Genomic DNA, 20,333 nt, shown 5'->3' with positions numbered 1-20,333 from the left:
AAATTAAAACCTTTACAGACAAGCGAAAGCTAAGAGAATTAAGCACCACCAAACCAGCTTTCCAACAAATGCGAAAGGAACTTCTCTAGGCAGGAGACACAAGAGAAGGAAAAGACCTACAATAACAAACCCAAAACAATTAGGAAAATGGTCATAGGAACATACATATCAATAACTACCTTAAATGTAAATGGATTAAATGCTCCAACCAAAAGATATAGACTGGCTGAATGGATACAAAAACAGGACCCTTATATATGCTGTCTACAAGAGACCCACATCAGACCTAGGGACACACACAGACTGAAAGTGAGGGGATGGAAAAAAATATTCTATGCAAATGGAAATCAAAAGAAAGCTGGAGTAGCAATTCTCATATCAGACAAAATAGACTTTAGAATAAAGTCTATTATAAGAGACAAAGAAGGACACTACATATGATCAAGGGATCAATCTTACAAGAGACAAAGAAGGACACTACATATGATCAAGGGATCAATCTAAGAAGAAGATATAACAATTGTAAATATTTATGCACCCAACATAGGAGCACCTCAATATATAAGGCAAATGCTAACAGCCATAAAAGGGGAAATCAACAGTAACACAGTCATAGTAGGGTACTTTAACACCCCACTTTCACCAATGGACAGATCATCCAAAATAAATAAGGAAAAAATAAATAAGGTAACACAAGCTTTAAATGATACATTAAACAAGATGGACTTAATGGATATTTATAGGACATTCCATCCAAAAACAACAGAATACACTTTCTTCTCAAGTGTTCATGGAACATTCTCCAGGATAGATCATACCTTGGGTCACAAATCAAGCCTTGGTAAATTTAAGAAAATTGAAATTGTATCAAGTATCTTTTCCTACCACAATGCTATGAGACTAGATATCAATTACAAGAAAAAAATCTGTAAAAAATACAAATACATGGAGGCTAAACAATACATTACTAAATAACCAAGAGATCACTGAGGAAATCAAAAAATGCCTAGAAACAAATGACAATGAAAACACGCTGACCCAAAACCTATGGGATGCGGCAAAAGCAGTTCTAAGAAGGAAGTTTATAGCAATACAATCCTACTTCAAGAAACAAGAAACATCTCAAATAAAAAACCTAACCTTACACCTAAAGCAATTAGAGAAAGAAGAACAAAAAAACCCCAAGGTTAGCAGAAGGAAAGAAATCATAAACATCAGATCAGAAATAAATGAAAAAGAAATGAAGGAAACAATAGCACAGATCAATAAAACTAAAAGCTGGTTCTTTGAGAAGATAAACCATTAGTCAGACTCATTAAGAAAAAAAGAGAGAAGACTCAAATCAATAGAATGAGAAATGAAAAAGGAGAAGTAACAACTGACACTGCAGAAATACAAAGGATCATGAGAGATTACTACAAGCAACTATATACCAATAAAATGGACAACCTGAATGATACGGATAAATTCTTAGAAAAGCACAACCTTCCAAGACTGAACCAGGAAGAAGTAGAGAATATAAACAGACCAATCACAAACACTGAAATTGAAACTGTGATTAAAAATCTTCCAACAAACATAAGCCCAGGCCCAGATGGATTCACAGGCAAACTGTATCAAACACTTAGAGAAGAGCTAACACCTATCCTTTTCAAACTCTTCCAAAATATAGCAGAGGGAGGAACACTCCCCAACTCATTCTACAAGGCAACAATCACCCTGACATCAAAACCAAAGATATCACAAAGAAAGAAATCTATAGGCCAATATCACTGATGAACATAGATGCAAAAATCCTCAACAAAATACTAGCAAACAGAATCCAACGGCACATTAAAAGGATCATACACCATGATCAAGTGGGGTTTATCCCAGGAATGCAAGGATTCTTCAATGTACATAAAACAATCAGTGTGATAAAATATATTAACAAACTGAAGGAGAAAAACCATATGATCATCTCAATAGATGCAGAAAAAAAGCTTTTGACAAAATTCAACACCCATTTATGATAAAAACTCTCCAGAAAGTAAGCATAGAGGGAACTTACCTCAACATAATAAAGGCCATATATGATAAACCCACAGCCAACATCGTTCTCAATGGTGAAAAACGGAAACCATTTCCTCTAAGATCAGGAACAAGACAAGGTTGTCCACTCTCACCACTGTTATTCAACATAGTTTTGGAAGTTTTAGCCACAGCAATCAGAGATGAAAAAGAAATAAAAGGAATCCAAATCAGAAAAGAAGAAGTTAAACTGTCACTCTTTGCAGAGGACATGATATTATACATAGAGAATCCTAAAGATGTTACCAGAAAACTACTAGAGCTAATCAATGAATTTGGTAAGTAGCAGGATACAAAATTAATGCACAGAAGTCTCTTGCATTCCTATACACTAATGATGAAAAATCTGAAAGTGAAATTAAGAAAACACTCCCATTTACCATTGCAACAAAAAGAATAAAATAGGAATAAACCTACCTAAGGAGGCAAAAGACCTGTATGCAGAAAATTATAAGACACTGATGAAAGAAATTAAAGATGATACAAATAGATGGAGAGATATACCATGTTCTTGGATTGGAAGAATCAACATTGTGAAAATGACTCTACTACCCAAAGCAATCTACAGATTCAGTGCAATCCCTATCAAACTACCAATGGCATTTTTCACAGAACTAGAAAAAAAATTTCACAATTTGTATGGAAACACAAAAGACCCCGAATAGCCAAAGTAATCTTGAGAAAGAAAAACGGAGCTGGATGAATCAGGCTCCCTGACTTCAGACTATACTACAAAGCTATAGTAATCAAGACAGTATGGTACTGGCACAAAAATAGAAACATAGATCAATGGAACACGATACAAAGGCCAGAGATAAACCAACACACATATGGTCACCTTACCTTTGACAAAGAAGGCAAGAATATACAGTGGAGAAAATACAGCCTCTCCAATAAGTGGTGCTGGGAAAACTGGACAGCTACATGTAAAAGAATGAAATTAGAACACTCCCTAACACCCTACACAAAAATAAACTCAAAATGGATTGAAGACCTAAATGTAAGGCCAGATACTATCAAACTCTTAGAGGAAAACATAGGCAGAACACTGTATGCCATAAATCACAGTAAGATCCTTTTTGACCCACCTCCTAGAGAAATGGAAATAAAAACAAAAACAAACAAATGGGACATAATGAAACTTAAAAGCTTTTGCACAGCAAATGAAAACATAAACAAGATGAAAAGACAACCCTCAGACTGGGAGAAAATATTTGCAAATGAAGCAACTGACAAAGGGTTAATCTCCAAAATTTACAAGCAGCTCACGCAGCTCACTATCGAAAAAACAAACAACCCAATCCAAAAATGGGCAGAAGACCTAAATAGACATTTCTCCAAAGAAGATATACAGATTGCCAACAAACATATGGAAAGATGCTCAACATCACTAATCATTAGAGAAATGCAAATCAAAACTACAATGAGGTATCACTTCACACTGGTCAGAATGGCCATCATCAAAAAATCTACAAACAATAAATGCTGGAGAGGGTGTGGAGAAAAGGGAACTCTCTTGCACTGTTGGTGGGAATGTAAATTGATACAGCCACTATGGAGAACAGTATGGAGGTTCCTTAAAAAGCTAAAAATAGAGCTATCATATGACCCAGCAATCCCACCACTGGGCATATGCCCTGAGAAAACCATAATTCAAAAAGAGTCATGTACCACAATGTTCATGGCAGCACTACTTACAATAGCCAGGACATGGAAGCAACCTAAGTGTCCATCGACAGATGAATGGATAAAGAAGATGTGGCACATATATACAATGGAATATTACTCAGCCATAAAAAGAAACGAAATTGAGTTATTTGTAGTGAGGTGGATGGACCTAGAGTCTGTCAAACAGAGTGAAGTAAGTCAGAAAAAGAACAACAAATACCATATGCAAACACATATATATGGAATCTAAAACTAAAAAATGGTTCTGAAGAACCTAGGGGCAGGACAGGAATAAAGACGCAGATGTAGAGAATGGACTTGAGGACACGGGGTGGGGGAATGGTAAGCTGGGACGAAGTGAGAGAGTGGCATGGTCATATATACACTACCAAATGTAAAATAGATAGCTAGTGGGAAGCAGCTGCATAGCACAGGGAGATCAGCTCTGTGCTTTGTGACCACCTAGAGGGGTGGGATAGGGAGGGTGGGAGGGAGACGCAAGAGAGAAGAGATATGGGGATATATGTATATGTATAGCTGACTCACTGTGTTATACAGCAGAAACTAACACAAAAATGTAAAGCAATTATACTCCAATAAAGATGTTAAAAAAAAAAAAAAGAATTAGCCTAAACGTCACTTCTTTTATCAGTTAACTTGCATTGCATTCAAATCACAGAAAGCACTACTTAACTGGCTTAAATAATGACAGAATGTATTAGCTCATGCAGCTGGAAATCCATCAGAAGGAGATATTGCTAAATGAACCTAACCCAATGGTTCCAGCTCAATCATTTTCTCCTTATTTCTCTTGGCTGTAAACATCTCTGTGTATTGCTTTAATCCTAGGTCTTCATAGATACAAAACGGCTATCACTTTCCCTGATTCTGTTAAAGGAAGAGACCAGCATTCAGTATCTGAAGTGAAAGCTTATTATTCAAGAAAGCAATGGAGAACTGCCTTTTTAGGCAGACTCTCCTTGAGGAATGTGATCTTATATGAGATTTTAGGAAGCACAGAATCCAGAGGTTGTTGGGCTTTTAGAGGTGGGACCACTTGGGCATTAGTGGAGTGTGGCTGTTCCTGACTTTCTGATGGTCAGGGGCAGGTTGCCACTCATTTGGACTGCTTTCAGAACCATGGCCAGTGAGGAGTATTGTCTTCGATTAATTTAATGGATTAAAATTGATTTTGGTGGATACTTGTTACAATGGCTACAGAACAATCAGTCTTTCTGAAGAGTGTGGGAACCAAAAAATTTCATTTTATACCTATAAACCAATGCCCAAAGAGAATAGAGGCACTTCTGGAAACTCTCCCATGAGATCATAGAATCATCTTTCCTAGAGGTCCCTACCTAGCCTATCTTTACATCTCTTTGGCAAAATCAGATTGCATGCTTATTCTTGAATAAATCTCTGTAGACTTGGTAATACTGTATGCTAATTAGCTAAGAACTGTCTGATTCAGAAAAACTCAACAAGGGAAAGGGAGTGGTATCACTTAAGTGTCTTAGATAAATCTTGTCCCTCCCCTGCAACTGGGGTGAATCCCACCAACTACAGTATGGAGATAGTGATCCACAGCTATCTCTAGCTATTGAGGGGTGATGGTATTGTTCACCACATTCCTCTGGAAGCATTCCTTGGAGCATCTTTTGTCATTTTTACAGGACATTTATACTGTCCTGGCTGTTCCTCTCAACTTTTCTTGCAAATGGCTACCGACCTTTCTGACCAATAGGAGAAAGTAACAGGTAACATTCCCAAAATGTATTGGAATATGTACTCTGAGAGAGAGTGAAGCAAAGCTCAATTCCTCAAGAGTATTCATCATCAGGGTTGTCTACGGTTAGTCCTGAAACACTAAATGCTCATTTTTTATACTTACAAAAGTAATGCATGAACACTAATATGATCTAATTTGAGGGAGAAATAAGTAGGGATTCTCATGGAAGATCACAATTGCGGTAAGCCTTTTTGGATGAGGAAGTCTTAGCCAAGTGGCTATGGGTGGTCTAACTCTTCCACATAACCTTGTAGGTGGAGAACGACAGTCTTACATGTGACACTTCAGAGAAAAGCTAAAATTGTGAGACTTCTTTCAGGTGAATGCTCAGATTCATTCCTTTTGCCACTATCTTTATTCATGAAATCCCTTGTATAATGGTCTGGATGGGCACAGACGTCTCTAGAACACTAAAGGAAAAAGAAGGAAGCAAGAAAGAGGAAATGAGTGCCATAAATAGAGACTGAAATGTGCCCCAAACTGGTTTTATGTTCTTCATATTTTTCCAGTGGCAACAAGTGATGGTTGCTGCAATTTGCCGCCTACACGCGCCTTCAGAAATGGAGGACTTACTACTCCCCAGCCATGGGAACACTGCCAAAGATGACCTTCAACTGTCAGCTATCTTTGTGTATCCTAAGTAAGAAAACTGAGTTGCCTAAGGTCACACCTCTTTCCAAAGGCAGCCTGAAGTCAGTAACTGATCAGGTGGAGGGGCAAAGTCCAGCCCCCTTGTCCAGGGTGGGATGATTCTGAAGACCCATCTCAGCTGCAGAGCTCCTCGTGTGGTCAATGTAGTCCTCTGTTGATCTGCACTGCAGTTCAACTTCTCTTTCTGCTCAATCTGACTTCTTTCTTCTTCCTTCCACAGATGTTCATCATAAACATTCCCTAATTAAAATACCATATGCTAATCTTCACCTCATAATCTGATTCCCAGGGAACCCAACATACAACAGCTGTTACCAGGACCAGGACTAGTCCATAAAAACAAACATTGAGATGGGAACTGGGAGATGGATTGCTTTCTATCTATTAGGCAATGAGGATCAAGCCCAGAACTTCATTGTCAGAGTAACTGAGCTCCAAAGAAGGTAAAACTCCCAAACAAAGCAGGTCTGCCACACCAAGGTCAGAACCCTGGTTGGGAAAGAATAGGACCTTGAAACTTGGATAGGAATCTCTGATTTAGCCTCCTATCCCCAATGTTTTATCAATAATTCCCAGACTCTTCTGAGCCATTTGAACACAAAGAATGAGTCCACTCCTCCAAGTTAAGAGCTAGAATTCCCATTTCTCATGAACATTCTGCAGAAAAGAAGTGCTTCCCTCATGAACAACTTCTTCGACTCATAGCTATTAGGCCAATAACTGGTCATAAGGCCCAAAGAGAAACATGTTCATGAAAGAGAATAAATGGATTATACAATGAAGGAACTTCAAAGGACCTAGAAAATGTGTATTGGCAGAATCTGAGAGAGTCGTACATTCTGAGGTCATGGAATGAGAGGAATGGGTAAAATGCAAATTTGGATAAAAGGATATTTAACAGTATAGGAGCACTTTCCTGGATATGAGTTAACACCTCGGCAAAGAACCTGGGAAATGGTGAAAAAAATTGCTAGGATGGCTACTAGAAACGGAATAAGTGATGGCTCAGCTTAAGCGAAGTAGAAAGACCAGAATGTCCATAACAGATTGTGGAAGAAGTTTAAGACTCAGAGAGGTGAGCATGTAAAAGCAGATACACTATATAAGAATCAAAACCCACCAGAAGAAAATGTTCCACAGAGAAACCAATAGGGAACCACTTACCAAAGCAATTAGGAAGGTGCTGGTGACAGGTGCACCAGTATCACTAACACATTCCCTGGAGGTTCTCTGCAGGCCAGGGCAGATGGCAAGAGATACTGTTATGGGACTGGGCTCACTTAAAGAGTGGGAATGATAAGATGCCAAAGTTATAAGTACCAGTTGGCTGCACCTACGTGTCAGAAGCCACCTTGGTGCAATTAATGTGATGAGCAGAAAAGTCAGTGAGGCAGCCAAGGAGCCTTTGCCCTCAGAGAGTTGCATCCCTAAGGAGCAAAATAGATGGGAAACCAACAAGGATACTGCTCAAAGTGAACACTCAAGACAAACGGATGAATCATTAGGAGGCTGAGAGCAGTTTCCCCAATAGAGAGTCAAGAACTTTCACCCATTTTCTAAGCCTGAGACAGTTTTTGAACCCAGAATTTATTTATTGAATGAAAGGCCAAGTTCTCAGGAGAAAGACCCCTGCCCTACCACAGCAAGTGCACATCACAAGACGATGATTACTACAATCCTTCCCTAAATGGACTTATGACCATTTACTTGGGTTATACATTGAGACAGAGAGAGACACAAACATTAGTTTGTTGTGGGCTCTGAGTTGATTTTGATACCCAGGGACCAGAAGTGTCATCATGATGGCCCAAATTTGAATGTGAGCATATGGAGACCAGGATATGGAGTCCTGACTCGGTTTTGGCTCATAAAGGATCCTCTGGATTTTACCTGGGGCCATTCCCCTAGTCTCTAAGGACTAGGGAACATATAATTGAAGTTTATACACCCAGTAGTTGACACACCACCACAATATGTCATGGACTTGAGGGTCTCAGAGTAGGAAAACCAAGTGGAAGCCCGTGACACCACCCCATACCCAGCCAAGATAATACATCAAAAATAAAATTACATCCTGTGGGGAGTGGTAAAAATACTGCTACCCTTAGACCTGAAAGATGCAGGGGTGATGGTCCCCATCATATCTTCCTTTATTTCACTAGTCTGTCCTCTACCAAATCAGATAGATCTGGAGGAAAGCAGTACTCTTACTTGCAAATTCAACTACATAGTGACCTTAATTTAAGCCTATGTGCCAGATATGGTATCTTTGCTAGAACAAAGTGTCATGTGCTGAAACGGTAACCCCCAATATGACTGTGTTTGGCGACAGGGCCTATAAGGAGGTAATTCAGGTAAAATCATAAGGGTAGGGCCTTAATCTGATAAGATTAGTGTCCTTCCAAGAAGAGACAACAGAAGGCTAATTCTCTCTTTCTCTCTTTGTGTGCAAACAAAGGAGTGATTATGTGAGCACACAACAAGGCCTCATAGTGAAAACTACCTTGCTGGTACCTTGATCTTGGACTGCCAGCCTCCATAACTGTGAGGCAATATATTTCTGTTGTTTAAACAACCCAGCCTGTGGTATTATGTTATGACAGCCCAAGTGTCATATACCCACAAACTAGGTAATATGAAAAGCTCTAAGACATGTATAAAACCCATAACAAGGAAGAGCTCTGCAGCAGATCCAGACTATGGTACAAGTCAATCTGTGGCTTGTACCTATCAGACCCTATTGTTTCAGAGGTATCAGTGTTGGGGGAAATGCTGGGTAGGGTTTGTGCAAAACCAATCACAGAAGCATAATGCAGATCCCTAGTGTCCAGGAGCAATTCTCCAACTAAAATGGAGAACCACATACCTTTTGAAAATCAGTTCCTATATACAGATAGAATGTCTGAACATGGAATCTCTAGTAATCATGAAGCCAGAAGAGCCAATCATGAGGTGAGTTCTATGAGACACACCAAGTCAAAAATTTGGGAAGGCCCAGCAATAACCCACCATAACACAATGGAACTATTACATCTGGGATTGAGCATGAACAAAACCAAGGGCACAAGCAAACTGCAAGGGCAGTTATCCCAGCCTCTGTCTCACCTCCCATTGGTGCACTGCCCCTGACTCACCTTGTATCTATGGCCACACTGAGGGAATCCCTCATAACCAGAGAGGAAAATGTTGGAGTTTGGTTACCTATGGGTCAGCTTGGTATGTGGGTGAAAGCCAAAAATAGATTTGCTGCTGGCCTACAAGCCAGCTCAGAGTTGGCTATAAAAGACAATGGTAAGGGGATATTTGTGTGAAGAGAAGTATAAACAGATAAAAACATGCACAGATTTTTAGTCAGTGATAAAAGGCTTGCCTTTGGTCAAGGGCTACAGTAAGAATGAGGGAAGATTAGGGACAAGGAGTTCTGAGGGAGAGGCATGTGAATGGACAGAGGGGGAAACACACTGCAAAGAGCTTACATTGCATGTTGATGCCCACCAGAGAGCACGCCCAGGGAAAACGCACTCAACAACCCAGGTGGACAAAATTCCTTGGGCGGTTGATGTCAGCCGGCCTCTTGCATTAGCCACCCGGTCGCTGGCATAACGTGTGCATGAACCAAGTAGCCATGGTGACAGAGATGGGAGCTGCTAGACGTGAGCTCAACAGCATGGGTGCCCACTTACCAAGGCTGATCTAGCTTCTGCTGCTCTAGATGTACACACTGATAACAACCGGGCCCGCCAATATGCACCATCTTTTGAGAAGACTAATTGGCCATTTGGTGGCAAACTGACTACACTGGACCTCTTTCAGTGAAGGGCTAGCTATTTATTTTAACAGAAATAAATACATAGTCCAGGTATGGGTTTATCTTTCCTGCCCACAGCTTCACCCAAAACCACTATTTGAGGGCTTAGAGAGTGCTTGATTCATTGACAGTTTCCCTCATAATATTGCATCAGACCCAAAAGGGCTTGCCTTATAGCAAAGGAGGTGTGAGAGTGGGTCTATGAGCATGGGATCCACTGCTCATGTCACAAACCATAGCACCCAGAAGCTATCAGCCTGATAAAGCACTGGAACAGCCCATTAAAGGTAGAGCTGAAGCACGAGCTCAGAGGTAATACCTTACAAGGATGACACACCATCCACCAGGGCACACTATACACTTTAAACAAAAGGTCTTTATATGCTGCTATGTCCCCAGTAGGAGGACCACATGTGCCAGGGACCCAGGAAGTGGAAATAGGAGTGGCCCAATTTCTCATCAATCCCCGTGAGCCATTTGGGGAATCTGTGTTCTCTGTACCTATAGCCCTGCAGGCTTTAGCTGCACCCTCCTCACCTACCCGGGAAACCCCACACTCCACCCACTCAGACTCTGTCCCTGCCCTCAGCGTCCTCATGGTGTTCAAAAGAGGAGACTGATTCCTGCTGGAGGGACCCAGGGGAAGGGACCAGCTCCCCCATCACAGGCTGTGGGCATCTGGTCGGGTCAGATAGGGAGAAGAATGCCCTGAGGCTGTCCTTCAGGGGAGAGACTTGGGGAACAGGTAGAGACAATCTCCTGGGACAAACCTGCAGCTGCCGGGAGGAACTACTGGTCCCGAGGACACGCAGTGTCACATTTGGGTTGCTGTGGCCTTGGACCTTGGCAGACGTCTGATGGGGGTCACAGGGTTCTACACCAGAAGCCCGCATGGGGGCAGGCTAACCCCTAACCCTAACCCGGGACATGGCACACGGGAAGGCTCTGGATCTGTGGCCCACGCAGGTGCAGCTCACCCCCACCTCTTCTGGCTTAGGGAGGTCCCTCCCCTGCACAGCCTTTCAGTCAGAGCACGTCCCCCCGTACCTGGCTGGGCTCCCAGGGGAGAGGTATCTCTGCACTGTGACCCGGAGTTGGGAGGAAGCCTGGGGGATGAGGCATCCACAAGGACTGGGGTTTGCTTGATAGGCGGTGTGAGCCAGACTTCTGGAGGAGTCTTGGAAGAGAGGCCGCCAGCACCAGGCACCCAGGTGTTTCTCATCCCAGGACGCCTCTCCCTGCTCAGTACAGTTGGCGAGATCCTGAAGGATTGGGCTTCCTCAGGGAAGAGTGGGTCTCAGGCCAGATTCCACATTCTCTGAGCCACCCCAGATGCTTGGCACATCCCAGCCCATACTCTCCCTGCCCCTCCATGAGGACCCTGTGAGTTGAGAGTCATGTTTCGTAAAAGGGTAAACCCTTTCTCCAGTGGACACAATAAGCATTCCATTGAACTGTATCCAATGGCTGCCATTTGGGCCCTTTGGGCTCTTTATGCCAAGGGTCCAGCAGGAAAGCGGGGGAGTCATTCTCTTGGCAGCTATAATTTATCCTGGTCATCAGGAGGTGGTAGAGCTATGGATACAAAAAGGGAGCAGGGAGGAATACTTTACACCCAAGTGACGCTCTTGGATGATGATGATGGTAGACGGACAAGAAGAGAAATCCCCAACTGAGAAGAAAGTAGAGAGCAGGGTGTCAGACCCCTCCAGGAGAAGAGTCTGTGTCATGACAAACCAGTAAACCACTGTGGCCAGCAGGGGTCTTTGCTAAAGGTGAGGGGTGTGTGTCTAGAATGGATAGGGGAGAAGGGATCATTACAGTGATGGGGGCTGCAATGTGTCCTATCTACCTTCCGTTGCTAATTTTCCCCAGGAAGAGACACCCACTAGAATCTTGAAAGAGCTGCTCCCAGCAGAGAATCTATAAGGAGAATTGTGATGGAGAATATGATCTTCAGGAACGATGGAAATATTCCCGTATTTGCTGGGAGTCCTGCCGGAAAACAGCTCTCCATGTCCAGCCTCCTCGGGGATTGCCTCAGATAAAAATACCTGGCTCTCTAAGGCCACACATCCACCCAGAGGCATTCTACCCCTAATGACTATCAACATGAGAAGAAAAGGCCTGGATCCCTCACCCTAACTTGAGATAATTTTGAATCCCAGTTCCATGGTCCCTATGGGGGTCAGTGGAGGTCTTTATTAGGATGACTTCACAGCTGAACCTCTGCTTTCTTTTCTCCCTTACACAGCGTGGATCCCAAAAGCACTCCTTAGCAAACATCCTGCATGCTAATCTCCATCTCAAACTTTGTTTCCCAGGGAATCCAACCTATAACCAGGTACACAGTCGATTAAAATGGTTTTGCAAGCTACAATTGCTATTGTGTCATCAAAGGTTTATGCCATACCCAATTTTATCTCTGGAAAATCAAAGAAAGATTTAAGTTTTGCATGGAATTGCATTTCAGTGACACGAGGAACCACTATTTAAGTGCTTAGTATCTGTGAAATTAAGTTTTAAAATAGTCTGAGAATTTTAAACTTCAAACAACATTACAATTAATATTGCACAGAATGCTTTTTTCTTTCTTTTTAGTCACCATGGGAGCAAATACGTTAATAAATATATTTTGATTTGCAAAAAGGTTGCATTACTAATAATTTGAATGACTGCAACTAAGATCCTATAAAGGACCCTTTTCCTTGAAAGTTAGACAAAGAAAGAACAAATATTAATCCAACATTGCTTTTCTTTCATGAAGTCTTCCTCACTTTTCTCAGCATCTGGCAGTAAAAATGCAAAACTCCTAGATTTACTTGTATCACTATTGAAAGTATTTTGAGAAGTCTTTGGAAATACTGTGTCTTTTTAGAGACTCAGACTCAAGGTAAACATTTAAAGCACAATCAGTCAATCAATGTCTGAAATAAATAATGTTTCTTAAATGTAACTGATAATACATTCAATATACTAACCGCGAAATAGGAAAGCTTCTGCAGGCACTGATTTTGTTAGTGAAGTTAACTTTTACACTTACCTCTCAAAGGTATCTGCATGCCAAATTCAGAAATTCTGTTTGCATATTCCACTGAAGATTAACTAGCCTGTCACAGATCTGAAAAGCAGAAGAGAGAACAGATCATTAATATCATTAGCATAATATACTGTTTATGAAAACCCCAAAGAAGGGAAATATTAAAAAAAACTGGAAAGCTCAGCACAGAAATTAGAAAGAAGTGTTTGTGTTTGAATAGAAGAAAATATGTTATAGTTTGCTAGTCAAAACAGCAAAGGGAAACAACCAAGATAATTCAGAGAGCCAGTAGACGTTATTTGGGGAGAACCAGAATACTAAAAGAAATGAGTCTTGATAGTCACATTACTGCTTCTCTTCCTAAATGGTACTGTATCCTCATATATTTTATACACTTGTTGGAGAAGACTTTGAAATATTAATTTGTGCTGTAGTAAAATTATATTATGTAAAGTGCTTTAAATGCTAAAGCTTAGCATGATTAAGCAATACTGAAACTATTGTGATGCTATAGAAAATTAGTGAACTTATCCTCAATAAAAGGAACCAACAGCTTCAATTATCTGTCCACAGACTGTAATTTGAGTTTGTGTATGCAGGCTTATAAAAAGGATTTAAAAAGTAAATAAGTCCCATAAATTTGTTTAGGAATTTTCAGCAGTATTCATGACCACTTAACTTCCATTTAAGTTCCCCAGTACTTATAGTAAGTCATGTACAATCTCAGTCATCCTCTCAAAAAAAAAAAAAAAAAAAAGACCTATCCTTCACATCTTTATTTATGCTCTGCTTTATAGATTTCAGACTCTTAAGGAGAAAAGAACTAAATTCACCATTTGGTTGTTCAAATCATTAATTCTTCATATCACCCAAGTAATGTGTTCCTGAATCCTTTTCACATCTCCAAATCTTATCTGATCATCAAAACCCAGTTCTATCCCTCTTGCAAGAAGTGTTCTAATGTGTCCTTAACAAAAATTTCTTTTTGAAATTTTTATTACATTGATATCTGTACCATACATATTAGCTTTTAATGGTAACCTATTTATCATCATCTGACTCTCCCATTTGTGTCTAATCTGTCTCCTTGTAACCCATGTAAGTAATTTTAAGACAAATGTCATGCCTTCTATTTTTGTACCCTTTTTTGCATACTGGGCACAGAGTAAGAGACCAAAAATATGTGTTGATATATTGGACAATGATTCTTCTTTCATTTACATAAAGTTTAAGACATCTTGAAACTAAATAACAAGCTCAGAATCTTTACACTTAAGCACTAATTTGTGATCTCGTTTCAAGGACCCTCATTATTCTCAGGAATTCCAAGGTTAAACTCAGAGATTATTATTTTTTTAATTAATTTATTAATTTATTTATTTTTGGCTGCGTTGGGTCTTCGTTGCTGCATGTGGGCTTTCTCTAGTTGGGGTTACTCAACTGGGGCAAGGTGGGGCTACTGTTCATTGCGGTGAGTGGGCTTCTCATTGCGGTGGCTTCTCTTGTTGCGGAGCACAGGCTCTAGGTGCGTGGGCTTCCGTAGTTGTGGCACGTGGGCTCAGTAGTTTGGGCGCATGGGCTTAGTTGCTCCGCGGCATGTGGGATCTTCCCCGACCAGGGCTCGAACCCGTGTCCCCTGCATTGGCAGGTGGATTCTTAACCACTGCGCCACCAGGGAAGTCTCTCAGATTATTTTTTTAAAATATTGTAAAATTGCTTGTGGGCATATCTAACAACATTAAGAAAGGAGAGGTGTCATTCATGCTTTGTGTCAAAAAGTTATATGCTTCGTAAAGTTTAACTGCATTTAAGTTACCTTGTAAAGATGCGTTGTATCATTTTTGATGATTATATAATCTCTTGAGAAAACTCACATCATGTTATTTGTCTCAACAAATACTAATAATTCTCCTGTCTCCCTATTCTCAGGTTTACCTAACTGTGCTCAACTAGAGCAGCTTGAGAAGAAAGTGTGCTCAGGGGCCTGTTGAAATGTGCGGACTCCACCTATGTTACCTTCTTCTCAGCGGATCACATTAGGTTCAGTGGGGTGCTCTGCACAGTGGCAAATTTGTTAAGAGGGAACTATATTTCTCATAACTTACAAAAGTAAATGGTACAATATTTTGGAGATGGAAGGAAGGCAGATGCCATGACTGTCTGAAGGTTATCATGGTTAGATTCATGACACGACATGACAAACAGCCGCAGCGCTGCTCCCCACGTTCCAGCTGGTCCTCACTCCCTCTGCTCTGTGTACAGCGCTGACAGTGGACTGCCAGCCCTGCTGAACAAGAGCAGCATGGCCCCATCACTAAATGCTGGGTAGTGTAACAACAGTCACCATACCTTCCCATAGACTGTCCCAAATCGGCAACACCAACGCTGGGCTTCTCAGATTGACTAGTCAACGGCAACTCTGATCATCCAGTTCTCATGTTCAGAACTTCACTATCTGAATTCTTTCCACAACTATGGAAGTTTTAATGTCTCTACTATATCCCTGCAACAGATTATATTTTCTAAAGATGACCACAGTGATCACTCCCACTCTACATGATCTCACAAGGTGACTCTTGATTCAGACATGCCTCACATCAAGTGCTGGGATTTATTCTTCACCCTCATGTCTGGAATCTGGGAAGACACTTGAGACAACTGCAAGCAATAGAATGTGGGGGTGATGGTGCTGTATTATTTCAGAGGCAGATCATCATACTGAGAGGTACTTCCTTTTTTTTTTTAATTGGAATATAGTTGCTTTACAATTTATACTAGTTTCTGCTATACAGCAAAGTGAATCAGCCATACGTATACATATATCCCCTCTTTTCTGGATTTCCCTCCCATCTAGGTTACCACAGAGCACCGAGTAGAGTTCCCTGTGCTATACAGTAGGTTCTCACTAGTTATCTATTTTATACATAGTAGTGTACATGTGTCAATCACAATCTCCCAATTCATCCTACCTCCTCTTTCCCCCCCTTGGTGTCCATACATTTGTCTGAGCAGTACTTTCACCTTGCTTTCTCAGGAAGCTCACTCTTGGAACACACCCATGAGCCCAGGAGCCTCACAGAGGCCCATCTAACCAATCAGCTGTTAAAGAACTTATGATGTCTCTTCAACATGCTATCATTTTTCAAACTCTAAAATATTTCTTTATGCAACTAGAGATTATAATAGTCAGTGAAATAAGTCAGGAAGAGAAAGACAAATACCATATGATGTCACTTATACGTGGAATCTAAAATATGACACAAATGAACCTATCCACGAAACAGAAACAGAATCACAGCCATAGAGAACAGACTGGTGGTTGCCAAGGGGGAGGGGGTTGGAGGAGGGATGGAGTGGGAGGTTGGGCTTAGCAGATGTAAACTTTTATATGTAGAATGGATAAACAACAAAGTCTTACTGTATGGCACAGAGAACTATATTCAATATCCTATGATAAATCATAATGGAAAACAATATAAAAAAGAATGTATATATATATATATATATATATATATATATATATGTATATGTATAACTGAATCATTTTGCTGGACAGCAGTAATTAATACAACATTGTAAAAGAACTATATTTCAATAAAAATATTTCTTTATAATCAAGTGAATTTTATCATCACAAAGCATTTATCAAGTACATCTAACTTAAAATTACCTTATAAATATTTCACTGTCAGCACAATTCCTACACCACTAGAACAAAGAATTCTGCTTTGCATTCCTCAAAGAGCATTCATTCATTTCATATATGCAGCAGCTTCAACCCACAGATGATCATTCTGAGTAGTTGTGAAAAAAATAAAAAATGCAAAGTTCTCAGGTTTATGTGATAAATCCTTGACATATCTTTTGTCCTCAGGATTCATAACACAATCTAGTGGGTTATTTAATGGGAAAAAATACATATAGAAATAAAAATAAACTTTAAAATAATAATCTTAATATTATAATTGCAATATGTAGAAACTCTTCATTTGAAAGAGTAAATCATCCTTATAAATATTTGCTAGACTAGAAGGCATTAAATAGATGCTTGTGTATTTTTTTAAGCAGTGCTTTTCAATCTCATATTCTTTGAATCTTTTTTTTTCACAGTTACTATGCAATGATTCATTAATTCCTATAACCACCATAGAACCTGTTTTGGCATTTTGTGTTTCAGAATTCTTAATGCATTAGTAAAGAATTTTCTGCCCTGAGATGTATTTGATCTTGGGTTGATCTAACAAAAGTCAAATTTCACGATGAGGCAGATACTTTATAGTCAAATGTATTAGTGGTAGTCGGGTTTCTTCAGAGAAACTGAATCAATAGCATATTGGGGGAGAGAGAGAGAGGGAGAGAAAATATTAATTTTAAGAAACTGGCTCATGTGATTGTGGGGCTGGCATGTCCGAAACCCACAGGGAAGGCCAGCAGACTGGAAATTCCTGCAGCAGTCTGTGTTGTAGTCTCAAGTCCAAAGGCAACATGGAGGCAGAATTCCTTCCCCTTCAGGGGACCTCAGTCTTTTCTCTTAAAGCTTTCCATAGATGGTGTGAAGCCCTCCCACTTTATGGAAGGTAATCTGCTTTACTCAAAGTCTATGATTTAGATGTCAATCACATTTAACAAATGTCGTCACAGCAACACTTAGACTGGTGTTTGACCAAACAACTGTGCACCATAGCCTAGCCGAGTTGACATAAAATTAACCTTCACACCAGGTAAAACTGAGTCTCTAAATTTCTATTTTATCTTATTTTAGAATGAATTTAGCTATGTAAAAATAAAAGAAGCACATTACACAAGTACAGAAAAGTCAAAATTAATACAGAAAAATATAAGAAAATGTGCATTACTTGAATGGGTTCAATTAAATTTGCAATTGTAATAAAAACTATGAATTTTTAAACTTATGTTTACCATATAAAATTGAAGTAAAGCTAAGGGATTGTTTTATAGCAAAATATTTTTTATCTAACATTATTCAAAAATATTCTTTAAACTTCCTTTGTGGAAAAAAATATGAACTGCATGAAAAATTTGAAACCATATTTTTTTATCTGCATTTCAATTTTAGCCAGAATTGAGTAACTCCTTGCTATTAAAGAAACTCCCATAGGGCTGCATCACATATTAGTTCCTTCTCCTGGAGAACTCTTGACTAGGTATCTACTTGCCTGACTCTTTTTCAATCTCCAGTTTTTTTTAATTTTATTTACTTTTTATTGAAGTATAGTTGATTTATAATGTAATGCCAATCTCTGCTGTACAGCAAAATGACTCAGTTATACACATATAGACATTCTTCTTTTTAATCTTCTTTTCCATTATGGTTTATCACAGGATATTGAATATACTTCCCTGTGCTATACAGTAGGACCTTGTTGTTTATCCATTCTCCATATAATAGTTTACATCTGCTAATCCCAAACTCCCAGTCCTTCCCTCTCCCTTGGCAACCACAAGTCCATTTTCTACGTCTGTGAGTCTGTTTCTGTTTTGTAGATAGGTTCATTTGTGTCATATTTTAGATTCCACATATAAGTGATATCATATGGTATTTGTGTTTCTCTTTCTGACTTCTGTTAGTATGAGAATCTCTAGTTGCATCCATGTTGCTGCAAATGGCATTATTTCATTCTTTTTTATGGCTGAGTAGTATTCCATTATATATATGTATCATATCTTCTTTATCCATTCATCTATCGATGGACATTTAGGTTGCTTCCATGTTTTGGCTACTGTAAATAGTGCTGCTATGAACATAAGGGTGCATGTATCTTTCTTCAATCTCCAGTTTTAATTACAATTCTCACAGAGGTTTTATGAGATCAATAATTATAATGTATCCCCTAATACTATTTAGAATTTAAAAAAATTACTGCTTTATATATTCTTGACATACTCTTTCAATACATTTAAATCTAGCTGAAATAATCATATTTACTTGTTTAATTTTATATTGTTGCCTCAAACCCCTGGAAAGTAATGAGATGCCTAATAATACAAATTTAACAAATAAGTAAATGAATGATCATATGAATGAATAAATAATGCTATGTTATATGGAAATAATGTTCCATGGACTGCACGTTGATGTTGTCTTCAAAAGGTGTATTAATTAGGCTTACCCTACCTTATAATATATAATTGTTTGAACATGATAAAAGTTTGTTTTTTGTTCACATTAATTACTAAGCAAATGAGCCTGATCAGTTCTCATCCAAGTGTTGATTCAGGTATTAGAACCCCTCTACCGTATGGTTCTGCTAGTCTCAACACATGACTTCGGAAATTATCAAGCTTGTCTGTATCAAGCCAGTGGAAGAGGAAAGAAGAAGTAGCAGAAGCTGGACCTTTACCTTTACGTTGATCCAGAGTCAACAAACTTCACTTTAAGAACAAGTCATAGGTTAAGACTTAGACACAAGGGAGGAGTATGCAGCCCCTTTCCTGCCACAGCTTTATACTGTGGAATACCCATGATTATCTTAAGTTCTGAAAATCTCTCTGCTATTATATTTTTTGAGTCGTGACTTTTTTTTTTTTTAGTTATATCTTTTTATATTTTCTCTGTCAGGTTTACAAATGAAGTTGGTATGTAGCATCCTAACCTTACTGTATCATCGTGTTTGGGGAGCACCCTCAGAGGCATTTATAGACAACATCTGGCAAGACCTCAAAAGCATGATTTCTTGTGTTAACCTCATGACTTTCTTTATACTATTTTTATTCATTTTATTTCTCATTTGTTCTGGTTTCTTCAAATGATGGAATAAAGTTCCATGCAGAACACATAAAGGAGACATAAAAATATATTAAAACATGTATAAAATATGCAATGACATTTTTAAAGATAAACAGATTTGAAAGGTACATTTTAAAAATTCATTTTTAAATATAAATGACTAAGAAAAGAGTTAGTTCTTGAGCATTTTTAATTTCTCTTTCTTTTTGATTCTGTGTGATTCTCACTCGTGAGTCTTGGTCTTCAGGCACCAAGACACTCTGGTGTGGGGAGTTTCCGGTTGGCCCAGTGGTTAGGATTCTAGGCTATCACTGCTGTGGCCCAGGTTTGATTACTGGTCGGGGAACTGAGATTCTGCAAGCTTTGTGGTGTGGCCAAAAAAAAATACACTCTGCTGTGACATAACTATATCCTTATCGTGGCCCCTTCTTTCTTTTTTTTTTTTTTAAACATCTTTATTGGAGTATAATTGCTTTACAATGGTGTGTTAGTTTCTGCTTTATAACAAAGTGAATCAGTTATACATATACATATGTTCCCATATCTCTTCCCAATTACA

The 20,333-nt window shown here is 39.3% G+C and overlaps 1 protein-coding gene across 1 annotated transcript in view; it reads right to left on the bottom strand.

Moving 5' to 3' along the window:
* The window catches only part of LOC309630376 (uncharacterized protein), a gene marked incomplete at its 5' end in the record, with an annotated part of 1,321,579 nt that overhangs the window by 736,047 nt on the left and 565,199 nt on the right, over positions 1-20,333 (bottom strand). The window contains one exon of the mRNA XM_082395555.1: positions 13,030-13,107. The remainder of the gene's footprint in view (positions 1-13,029; positions 13,108-20,333) is intronic.

The sequence above is a fragment of the Balaenoptera borealis genome (assembly GCF_965194805.1).
Source record: "Balaenoptera borealis genome assembly, chromosome: 1".
Classification (NCBI taxonomy): Eukaryota; Metazoa; Chordata; class Mammalia; order Artiodactyla; family Balaenopteridae; genus Balaenoptera; species Balaenoptera borealis.
This window is presented reverse-complemented; position numbering and strand designations above follow the sequence as displayed.